This window comes from Rhinopithecus bieti, unplaced genomic scaffold, assembly GCF_001698545.2.
Source record: "Rhinopithecus bieti isolate Rb0 unplaced genomic scaffold, ASM169854v2 scaffold_62324, whole genome shotgun sequence".
In the NCBI taxonomy this organism is placed as follows: Eukaryota; Metazoa; Chordata; class Mammalia; order Primates; family Cercopithecidae; genus Rhinopithecus; species Rhinopithecus bieti.
In genome coordinates, this window is record NW_016823670.1 from 22,766 (window position 1) to 31,707 (window position 8,942).

At 37.9% G+C, this 8,942-nt stretch overlaps 1 pseudogene; it reads left to right on the forward strand.

The window, feature by feature from the left end:
• Positions 1-1,134: 1,134 nt before the first annotated feature.
• On the forward strand, positions 1,135-2,715 carry LOC108521746 (ubiquitin-40S ribosomal protein S27a pseudogene; annotated as a pseudogene).
• The last annotated feature ends 6,227 nt before the right edge of the window (positions 2,716-8,942 follow it).

Consider the following 8,942-nt stretch of genomic DNA (forward strand, 5'->3'; position numbering starts at 1 on the left):
GCCACTTAATAATTGCCATCCAATATTGAGAGACAGGGAACCGAGGGTTAGCCACTCCTAAAACATGCCCAATCATGTCAGCAAGCTATCCATCAGCTGTGTTATCTCCCTATGGAGCCTCCATTTTAATTATACAATGCCACACTTAACCAGCAGGAAAACTTGCCTCCAATCTAGAGAGGAATGGATAAAAATCAGATCCTAGTTGAAACCATTAGAAACCAGAATATGGTAAGATTATGCTCAAAATTGTTTCAAATGTTATCCCTTTTTTTAGATTATTATTTTAAAACTATTTACTATTTTATTTACAATACTTTAAAATTTTATTTACCTTATTCTAAGCCTAAAGCACTGATAAATAGGTTTTTGATTTGCTATACTCTCCTTCCTTCCTTCCTATGAATATTCCACAAAATAAATGCACAATGTGAATATTCAGATAGCAAGCTCCTGGATGACTATTGCTTATTCTACTTCAGAGATTTGAAAATGAGGTTTTAAGACTTCTCTTTCCTTCCTTCCTTCCTTCCTTCTTTCCTTCCTTCCTTCCTTCCTTCCTTACTTCCTTCCCTCCTTCCTTCCTTCCTCTCTTCCTTCCTTCCTTCCTCCCTCCCTCCCTCCCTCCTTTCTTTCTCTCTCTCTCTCTCTCTTTCTTTCTTTCTTTCTTTTGAAACAGAGTCTCATTGTGTCACCCAGGTTGGAGCGCAATAGTGTGATCTCAACTCACTGCAACCTCTACCTCCCGGGTTCAAGTGATTCTCTTGCATCAGCCTCCCGAGTAGCTGGGGCTACAGGCTCTTGCACCAGGCCTGGCTAACTTTTTGTACTTTTAGTAGAGATGGGGATTCACCATGTTGGCCAGGCTGGTCTTGAACTCCTGACCTCAAGTGATCCGCCCACCTCAGCCTCCCAAAGTGCTGGGATTACACCCGTGAGCCACTGCTCCCAGACCAAGACTTCTTCACTTTTTAAAACATTGTTCATTTTGATTACTGTCTAACATTCATGAGAGTATATATTCTCAATGTCATGTTCATTGCCAAAATAAAATCTCTGCCTTCCAAATAAGATGACTCAATGTCATTGTGCACAATAGTGACTTCCTTGTATAGGAAAGAAAACCAGGTTAGAATGGTAATGTTTTGGACTAAGGCAGAACATGAGAGTGGGGTCCCCAGTATTGTCCTTGGTAAGTGCTAGCAAATCTTCACAGTGCTGAAAGCAGGCATAAACAACGTTTTGCTTATTTGATTGTTTTGTTCATTTGTTTCCAGTCTTTCCAAAAGTCCAGAAACTGAGAAAGGCATCTGATAAGCTTATGAGCTATTTCTCTAAGACAACCTTCTCCATCTGAGATCTGATGAGCACTTACTTTCAATAGCCTTGATTTTATTTTCCCATGGGACACACGCAGCTTTGAAGTTCTCAAAATCACGAAGGAATTTTACCCATTTCTGAAAAGAAAGTCAAATACAACAGTAAATTCCAACCTCTTGATTTGTCAAGATGTTTATCCCCTACCTCAAAACATGACAATGCAATGAGCTTGGAAATGTCTCTCTGGCAGCAAATACTGCTTTCTAGTCAAAGGGGGAAACAGTAGGTTACACTTGTTTCCCTGTTCTCCACTAAACCTAGACCAATTTAATTCAACAAAAAAAATGTTTATCAACCCCCTGTTTTGTGGAAAATATGCTGGCCTCTCAGAAAGAGCTATTTATTATATAAAACAATAAGAAAGCAGGGAATTAGCACATAATAGGGTGATTGGAACAGAGTGTGTGTTTAATTAGTTTTCATTGTATGAAGGACTCAATATGAATAAATTTTATTTTCTGTCTTTTATTTCCAGGTCCTGTTTTGAAAGCCTTCTGATCTACCAGGGTAGTTTGTGTACAAATAGGTGAGTTCAATACAAGATGGTAAGTTCTATGACATGAGACACTTCAATCTGGTAGAGGCAGAATAGTCAGCTTAATGGAAACAGAAGAAAACAAGTCACAAATTCTTTTTGCAAAAGGCCTTCTTTCTATTTAACTACAGTGTTGGGTCATCCACGGTCAAGAGGACCACCGGGAAGAATGAGAATGTGGCAGAGAATTTTGCATGTGTGCACATTATGCAGGGATGAAGTAGAAGCTGGACAGGCACTATTGTCTAAATAATAGCATGAGACAAGTCTAAAGTTCAAAAGATTCCCCACGCTTTTTTTTCCGTCTGTCTTCTGCAGTGGAACCACCACGAAAACACAGATTTTCTTTAAAAACCCTTATGGGAAAGACCATCACTCTTGAGTTTGAACCCTTGGATACAACAGAAAATGCAAAGTCCAAGATCTAGGATAAAACAGGAATTTCTACCGATCAGCAAAGACTGATCTGTGTTGGCAAGAAACTGGAAGGTGGATGTGCTTTGTCTGGATACAACATTCAAAAGGAGTCTACTCTTCATCTTGTGTTGAGACTTCATGGTGGTGCTAAGAAAAGGAAGAAATCTTACACCACTCCAAAGAAGAATAAGCATAAGAAAAGGAAAGTTAAGCTGGCTGTCCTGAAATACTACAGGGTGGATGAAAATGGCAAAATTAGTTGCCTTCATCAAGAATGCCCTTCAGATGAATGTATTGCTGGAGATTTCATGGCCAGCCATTTTAACAGACATTATTGTAGCAAATGTCTGAATTATTGTTTCAACAAACCAGAAGACAAGTAATTGTGTATGAGTTAATTTTAAAAACAAACAAACAAAAATTACTCATAACTAGAAACAGCCCAAATGTCCAATCTACAATAGAATGGGTAAATAAATTGTCATGGCATCTTTATACAATAGAATACCACACATGAATAAAAATGAACTATAACTCTCACAACAATGTGGATATATCTTGTGAACATAACATTGCATCCAAGAAGCCAAAAACAAATGCATAGATACTATATGATTCCATTTATTTAAACTGTAGAAAAACAGACAAAATTAATCTATTTTATGTGTGGGGTGTGTGTGTGTGTGTGTGTATATATATGAAAGTTAAGATATATGAACTTTATTCACAAAACTTTATGGAGTACATTTAGCTTACAGTTGGTATAACATTTGTAAAGAGGAGATAATAATATCTATGTTCCTGCTTTACTGTAAGAATTAAATATAACTTTATAAAAGAATTCAATTCAGTGCTTGGCACATAGTAAGCGTTAAATAAATGTTAGTTGCCTTTCTGTCTTTCCCCAAAATCTATATTTGTATCAGTATATCATTTTTTTTCTTATTTTCTGTCCACTGTATAGTTGATGTTCCTGGTAGAAAAAAGCTATATAGACACTTTGAGGAAAACAACTTGACCAGAACCCCTTCACTTTCAAAGAATGAAAATGAAAAAGGAAGTGCCGAAGTCACACAAGTAAGTCTTTTGCCATAAATCTGTATTTCTTGACTTATTTTTCATTTAACTCCTCTAAGAATAATTTTTTAAATCTCCCCTGTAAATTTCAATACCACAGATATACTGTGTTTATACTGTATGAATATTTGTGTTTTATATACACAAAATGTAAGATTTTTTTCACCCCTTTAGAAAAGAATCAATGTTCTTCTTAGAGGCAATATGCCATAAACCAGACAACTAGAAAAATACCTACCTTGGCCATCATCATCTTAAACGCAAACCACCGTTTTCCTTTTCCTTTCCCAAGAGCCCCTTCATTTTCATTCACAAATTTTTTTGCTTCCCTGAGAAAACAAAAATAACATAAGGGATAAAGGGAGGTGAGTTGCAATGACTAGAATATAGAACTAGTGGACAGTTGATTTTACCAGTTCTGCAGTCTTATTTCTTCTAGATCCCTCACAAGTGAACCTAGACTGTATTTCATAACCTAGAGATTTTCAATCCATGTTTAAATTTTTAAATGCTGACCAGGAAGAGTAAGATATTTTAGCTCACTTATTAATCAGCTGGAATCATTGAAAAGGAATTGATGCTAAATGTCATAATAGAGAACCTTAGTTTTTTTCATTTCTATCACATGTAAAATTGAGTCTGAAGTTTACATCAGATTCTGGCAGTCAAATGTTTATTTTAAAACACTTCCCGTTCTTATTTTTAAAGAATTCCTTTAGAAAAAAAGAAAAAGGCAGAGAGGTTAGGTCCAACTGACATAGAACACACTTAATGACCTGGTACTTAATCCTGTTTTTAAAAAAAGCAATTATGACCTAAAACAGAAAAATCATTCTGTAAAGTAAATGGGGTTGAGAAGAGAAAGAGAGAGAAACAGAATACTTTCAGCCTCACATTCAGAAAGGGCTTTAAATGTAAACTTTAACATTACTCCCAAATATTTATACATTTATAGCAGTTACATTGGTTTCTTTGGTATACATAATAAAAAACATTAATTCATCAAAACATAATGCAAGCATGCTACATACACTACAATTTTTGTAACCTTGTTTGATCCTTGTTATAGACTGAATGTTTTTGTCCCTATCGAAATCTGTATGTTGAAATCTAATCTCCAATGTGATGGTATTTGAAGGTGGGGTCTTTAGGAGGTAATTGGACTATGGGGGTAGAACCCTCATGAATGGAATTAGTGCCCTTATAAGTAGTGGCCAGAGAGCTAGCTAGCCCTGCTTCCACTACGTGAAGACACAAGGAGCCAGCCATCTGCAACCTGGGAGATGGCCCTTGCCAGAGCCCGACCATGCTGGCACTTCGATGTTAGACTTTCAGCCTGTAGCACTGTGAGAAATAAATGCCTGTCATTCAAGCCACCGGTCTATGGTCATTTGTTCTATCAGCTTGAACTGACTGGGACAGTCATATTTGTTGTTTGTTTGCAAAACAATTTACCAAAAAAATTTACAAAAAAGAAAATTACAAATAGAGGCAACCCAGGTTTGTCTTCACCTCTCAGGGGCTGCAGAACATATAGTTTAAGTGATGGAGTAGCCTCTGTCATGGTAGAAACAGATAACCCAAGCCTGGATTGTGGTTCCACAAGTGCAATGCTGTCCTCAGTTGGATGGCCCCTGGAATATGTGGTTTTACAGACAAGACCCTTCAACATATGACTATAATTAAACTCCTATTAACATATAAAGTCAACTTTTAAAATTGAAGGGTCTGGCCAGGCGCAGTGGCTCATACCTATAATCCCAGCACTTTGGGAAGCCAAGGTGGACAGATCACTTGAGTTCAGGAGTTCAAGACCACCCTGGCCAACATAGTGAAACTCCGCCTCTACTAAAAATACAAAAATTGACCAGGTGTGATGGTGTGCACCTGTCATCCCAGCTACTGGGGAGGCTGAGGTAGGGGGAACACTCGAACCTGGGAGGCGGAGGTTGCAGTGAGCTGTGATTGTGCCACTGCACTGCAGCCTGGGGCAACAGAGTGAGACTCTGTCTCAAAAAAAAAAAAAAAAAAAAAAAAAAAGAGGGGTCAGTGAGGAATTTTTTTTGTCAGATGTTCCTTAGCATCAGTGCCAAACTCAGAATTTTACAATACACAGTGACCAAACAAACAGCACATACCTGCTGACTTAACTAATACTAGGGAGTGGGGCCTCATTACTCACCTGTGCATGTGTACCCACCCATATTCTGGCATAAAAATATCGGCACAGTGGTAAAGATTCTCTTTGGTCACCAAACAGAACTCCCAAATCAGTTTCCTGATAGCAGATACAATACCTTGTCTTGTTGTAGCTTCCATCGCATTGACCATTGCATTGACCACAGGGAGTGTTTAATAAATGTAAACCTTCTAGAAATAGAGCTGATTGACACAGTTTGGGGTAGATGTAGACAAGGGAGTATCTAATAATTTTATTTTCCACAATAATTAATGCTTGAAAGCAAAGTCATTCCCAGACTTCGGGATTGCACCCTTTATCATTAATCTTCTCTGAAACTCAATTAATAGACTAGACTGGCCTTGTTGTCAAACACCCTGACACTTGACATGACCTCTGTGCTGGTAAAATCAGTTGAAAACAATTTCTAAAACCTTTTGCACATTCTAAAATATCCAATAAATCAATGGCAAAATTAGAAACTGAGTTCTCATGGCTGGGTTTTTAGATTCATTCAGTGAAGAAAATATATCCTATCTAAGTGTTAACAATGTGTTTTAGAGGTGATAAGACAGGAGGGAGGGTGGCAGCCAGCAGGCACTTTCTAAAATGGTGAACTGAAGCCTCTAAGCAGAAAATCAGGCGAGGTGGTTTCTAATCCAGTCTCTGGGATCTGTCTCTATGACCTTGCCCATGTTTCTGATGCTCTTTGTCCCACATACATGAGTGTCTGGCTTTTCAGAGGAAAGCACGCCTGCCTCAGACTCACACAGACCTAGGCAAGCTCTGACACAGGTTCCCTCCATTACTGTGTGACTTTTAATAGGTCAAGATTTCTCAGAAAACAAATGGTCAGTCAATCGCACCCCTGCTTGCTAAGATGGTGGCAAGAACAAGGTGGGATCATAGATGTGAAAGTGTTGAAGGGATTATTACACAGTCAATTCTACGGCAATGCTGGTTTTGAAACCATGACCTTGTTCTAACATAATTGATATACTGCAGAACAATTTGATCATAACACAAGTTTGGGGTTTGCTTATGTGTGATTCTATCCACAAGAAACACTGGGTAGATGCAGAAAACTGCACCCAGCTAAACCAAGCAGCGTGGGAATACACAAAATCCATACACCTCATCCATCAACACTTCCCCACACAGGTAGAAAAGCCACACCTGTTCACAACTAGGTCAACAATGACTCTCCCCCCAACACTTCTGAAAAACTCACAAACTGCAATCATGAGTTGGCATGATTTCAGGATGATAAAAAACTAGTATCACCCAATTCTATCCTCCTCAATAATACATTTCTTAACCAGAAAACATATTTCATTGTACAATTAGAAACAAGGTACAAAAACAAATCCAATATGAAGATAAACATTGATCAATACAGAGCACTAAAGTGTCCATGACAGATAGCAGAATCTGAGAAAATAAAGAACAGTCTTTAGAACACTAAGATGCAAGAAAACATCTTTACATATACATCTTTCTACAGCTAATTGATTCTCCTACTCATTTGTATTTATCTGTATAATTTAAAGAAATTTTTCTACATGGTTAAAATGAAATAGGCTTTTGTAGATAAACTTTGAATATCTATTGGCCTCAAAACATCCAAATGTCTGACTGAAACAAGTGTGTACCACCCCCTTGAATTGCATTCAACAAAAGCCACCTGCCAAGACTGTAATCTGGTCTTCAGGTCTCAGAGCTCAAGCAAACTGTGTTGCAATATGCACAGCTCTCTGAGCTGTAACCCCAGACCCAGTGATAAATAATTGAGCGAGGTCTATTTAATGACAATGATACCTGACCTCATCATTAATTTATCAATCCTTTGTGTTGGTAATTAGAATAATTAGGTTTCATGGTCTTTCAAGAATGCTTTCACAGTTAGTTGAAGAAGCACACACTGGACTAACTTACAAAATAGATAATTTACCCATAACACATGATACAACCATGATTACACAGAAGACTTAGGTCATGCTATGCTGCCTTTGACACATTCTCATCCCAGGAAACATGTTCCTCTTTTCGGTTAGGTTCGGTTGACTTTCCTTTCCTCTTGTTTTCAGTTTGATAGTATGATTGAGCAACCAATTGATTGCTCAAGTAAATGAAAGGCATTTCAGAACTGGTGTTTAGGCAACTGTAATCAAAACTTGTACTCTTGAGCAGTTTCCAGTGAGGGGACCAGAAGGATGAAAAGTCTTTTCATAACAAACACTGCCATTTAAAAGAATTTAACCAATAGTCCAGAGAATCTAGCTTCTCCTGAAATAATACTGAGGTAGTGAGTTACAGAGGTAAGAAGCTACTTGAAGGTATAAGGATTAAAAATAAGAACTAGAGGCCTCCTAGATAATACAACTTTATAGTTAGGCTGGTAGAATTATTGAAAATTATCCCAATACTGGAAGTGATTATTCAAAACACATCTTTTTCCTAAGGTAAATGCTGATGGCAGTAGCTGGAATGGTTAAGATGCCCAGCTGCTTCATCCACAAAATGGAGATAATAGTAGCTACTCTGTAGGATTGTTGCATCCATTATAGAAAATAATGTATATAATGTGTTTAGCTTAATCCATGGCAAATAGCAAGAGCAGTATAAGCAGTAACTATTACAGTAGTTCCCCCTCATCTGCAGTTTTGCTTTCCACAGTTTGTTACAAGTAGTCAACTGCACTCCAAAAATATTTAATGGAAATTTCCAGAAATAAACAATTCGTAAGTTTTAAATCGTGTGCTGTCCTGAGTAGCATGATGAAATCTCATGCCATCCTGTGCTGTCCAGTCAGGAAGTGAATCCTCCCTCTGTTCAGCAAATCCACACAGTCTGCACTCTCCTCCTGTTAGTCAGTAGCCCTCTGGGTTCTCAGATTGATTCTTACAGTATCACAATGCTTATGCTCCAGTAACCCCTATTCTACTTAATAATGCCCCCAAAGCATAAGCTTAGTGATGCTGGCAATTCGGATATGCCAAAGAGAAGCCACAAAGTACTTCCTTTAAGTCAAAAAGGGAAAGTTCTCAACCTAATAAGGACAGAAAAAAAAATGTATGCTGAGTTTGCTGAGATCTATGGTAAGACGTCTTCTCTTCCTGAAATTGTGAAGAAGGGAAAGAAATTCCTGCTAGTTTTTCTGTTGTACTTCAAACTGCAAAAGTTATGGCCATACTGTGTAATAAGTGCTTAGTTAAGATAGAAAAGGCATTAAATGTGTGGGTGAAAGACATAAACAGGAATATGTTCTCACTGACAGCAATCAGGTTCAGTAGTAACCTTGGTTTTAGGAAACCACGGGGAGTCTTGGAAGGTATTCCCCTCTGATAAGGGGGG